Here is a 3,864-nt window from a genome sequence, read left to right as displayed (position 1 = left end):
TTGGGGAAATGATTGGGGGTCTAGTCGAACCAAACACGGGTGATACACTTCAGCATTTACGTTTTCATTCGACGTGAGAAAAGTTAATGATGCATGGGAATTCTCATGTTAGCTGCAGGACCTCGAGGTATAGTTTAACCAAGGTCCGGAGTCTTGAGGTCCTTGATACCAAGTACCAAAAATCGGAATAATGAAGTCATGGATTACCAAGGTCCGACGAAGGCAGTTTCTGTATAGTCAAGGTCGTGGATTATCAAGGTTCAGGGTAGTGGGGCCCAAGAGGTCAGAAATAACGTAATCTCATTAAATCCGATGCTTCTGCGTGATCTGAGGACAGCTCCAAAGGAGGTCAGGTCAGGTCAAGTAAACTTTTCAATCAGCCAATCAACATCGAAGCTTCTAAATTCTCGGTATGAAAGCACCATTTGAATGGCACGAGATCCCACTCATCCTTCATTCAGATTGGGTGATCAAATGTTGCTAAGGTTTCATCTGACGCCATCTTCTAAGGAGGTGTCCTCGGATCTTCAGGCAGAGACAAAATGTAAAGAAGTAACGGATCTGATTTTAATGAGATTAGAAGTAAAAGATTTTGTTTTACTCACTCGAGACAGAATTCTGTGTTATATTAACAATGTGCTTTCTGTTGGCACTGCATTCTGTTGCAAATATGTTTTACAATCATACGTTATTATACCTTAGTTTGTCAATAAAGAATAAAATTCACGTTTGTGGTTTTTTCCACGACGCCATGCACGCACAGGACTGGGTGAATATGGTACTCGCATTCCTCTGTCGGGGGGGTGGGGGGGTGGGGGGGGTGGGGGGGGGCGCACGGGTGGCCCAGTCGTCTATGGCGCCACGATTCGTTGTGCGTTCCTTGGACACGCCAGAAACCTATGATTGTGGGTTCGAATCCCGGTTCGCCCCGTTTATGTTGGTCAGCACCATACCCGTGCTCGTGGGTTTTATCGAAGTGGTAAACGTCTGAGACCTGCATCACTTCGGGCTATCCTCCCACATTAAGCTGACACACCGCGATATAACTGGAATACTGTTAAAAGCTGTGTTTAACCAAACTCACTCACTCACTCACTCCTCTGTAAGGGAAGTCATCTATTGTGAATATCTGATAGGACTCTTATGTTATTGACAGGTGTATATATTCCGCTTAAAACAAAGGAATGTTTTCCTTGGATAGCGATATTATGTTATTGTTTGTTATGCAAATCAATAGGTATGAAATACCAAGCTTATGCATTTAAGAGTGAACGACATGAGTCTAAGGCTGTTTCAGGGGCCGTAGACGTTACGTGTTTATTTATCAGAGTAACGACATATAGGGCCACCATAATTCCCAAATATGACGCATCAGCATCAATGATGTCCGATGCAATTACCTATTTTGACTTGTACTATTTGTTCCCGTGTTTGTGCAGGTAAATAATTGTTTGTTTGTTTGTTTGTTGTTTAACGCCACAATAAGCAATATTCCAGCTATATGACGGCGGTCTGAACCTAGTCGAGTCTTAACCAGACAATCCAGTGATTGACATCATGAGCATCCATCTACGAATTTGGGATACGATGACATACATCAACTAAGTCAGCGAGCCTGACCAACGGATCCCGTTAGTCGCCTCTTACAAGTGTTGTCGCCTTTTAATACAAGAATGGGTTGCTGAAGACCTATTCTACCCCCGCATCTTCACGGGTCGGTGTACACTTGACTTGCCTTTGCATGTGTATGTAACGGGGGCCACCGGTAGGGCAGGATACGCTCACCTTCGCGAACACCATCATCAATATTTGATAGTGATTCATAAACACATGCTCATGATGTAGTCGGAATCGTACAATTAACTCTAGATCTATTTCTATTAGAGAATGTTCATGACTATGGAAAGAGCTTTCTCGCGTTTATTTAGATAACAGACAATATGTCATTAAACGTTTTACAATTCACATCATGATAATACACATTGTACCTAGACATGTACAAATATTTACACATTACCATGGAAACGGACAGTTTCTGCCCAAATGAACACATGTAGCCGCTGGAAAACTGTCTGTTCTGATGATCTGAATGTCGTGTTGTAATCCTCATAGGGTAGCCATGCATACTCACCTGAGGCCTGTAATGTTCATCTTTATTATAAAGTGGGGCACCGTCAACTCCAACTTGTCATGTTGGTACAGTTTCTCGAGCTACGAATATGTCGACATGTACTCGATTTCAGTATTGGATTGTCCAAAGAACATTTCGCTCCTCAGATTAACCTTTTTTGCAGTTATGTAGTTCCAAGATTCAAAGTGTTTTAAAACTTATTATATGTTAAACTAAACAAAATGTACATATTGTGGGTTCAAATACTTGCTGCAGTGACACGTTCAAGTGGGTTTTCTAATGAGAATGACTCCTCTTATCTACCCAAAGACACTTGCTCCTATGGCGTCTCTAGTGACAGTTGTTCCTCATAGCTACCCTGAGACACCTGCTCCTTATGGCGTCTCTAGTGACAGATGTTCCTCATAGCTGCCCTGAGACACCTGCTCCTTATGGCGTCTCTAGTGACAGTTGTTCCTCATAGCTACCCTGAGACACTTGCTCTTTACAGCGTCTCTAGTGACAGATGTTTTTTCCTCGTAGCTACCCTGAGACACTTGCTCCTCACAGCGTCTCAAGTAACAGATGTTCCTCGTAGCTACCATGAGACACTAGCTCCTTACAGCGTCTCTAGTGACAGAAGTTCCTCATAGCAACCCTGCGGCACTTGCTCCTTACAGCGTCTCTAGTGACAGATGTTCCTCATAGCTACCCTGAGACACTTGCTCCTTACAGCGTCTCTAGTGACAGGTGTTCCTCGTAGCTACCTTGAGACACTTGCTCGTAACAACGTCTCTCAATTGGTCGTTATGGCAACTCTTATAACATAATACAGTCCGCATGTTCTAAAATGAATCAACAACAGATATGTCACACCGTCACAGTCTATATGTACGGTTCCCCTGTCCGACGCTCGGCATTAAAGGGCTAAAACAAGTCAGTATACTGTGTCTGAGTGGGGTAATCATGTTAAACTGTGGCATGGCATCTCAGTGGGCTGGCACTATAAAAGCGGCATCAACGCTGTTTGACGCGACATTTAACCCCATTTAACCCCACCTCACCTGTCTGTACGTGACAAGAGCCAGACACACGCCCTGTTTATGTCACCCTGATTGCAAGGACAACAAACGTACGTATTTCTGTCATAGTTTCAATTTCAGCGTTTATACTTTTTCATTCTTACACATGTCACCTTCACCATTCTTTCCTTTAACATAATTCGATATACATACACACTGCCAAGAAAGACACTATAACTACAACAAAAAATAGTTGCAGACTCGACGAGAATACATAGAGTAGGTAATCCTGGTGGTAGTCGATGTCCTATCGGTGACGAAGAGTGGCCTTTAATATTTGAATGCATTTAAACGTAGAAATGATATACAGACAAGGAAAGGGCCTTCATGAACGACGCATGAAACAATCTGAGAGGACCTTTACCCATCATCTTGTTTACATCATTAAACCCATCCACAATAATGTATGTTAAAGGGATGACCACAACTTTCCAATAGTCAACTTTCCCTAAATGTCGAGCAATAGCAGCTCCTGCCTTTGGTGTCTACATTTCACACCCTTTGGTGTACCATCGAGCATGCCCTTTCTATGAAGGTTTCAAAGAGAGTCAAACGATTCTTCATACGTGAGTGAGTGAGTGAGTATGGTTTTACGCCGCTTTTAGCAATATTCCAGCAACATCACGGCGGGGGACACCAGAAATGGGCTTTACGCATTGTACCCATGTCGGG

Source organism: Haliotis rufescens, unplaced genomic scaffold (assembly GCF_023055435.1).
Source record: "Haliotis rufescens isolate VD_foot unplaced genomic scaffold, xgHalRufe1.0.p SCAF_119, whole genome shotgun sequence".
NCBI lineage: Eukaryota > Metazoa > Mollusca > Gastropoda > Lepetellida > Haliotidae > Haliotis > Haliotis rufescens.
This window is presented reverse-complemented; position numbering follows the sequence as displayed.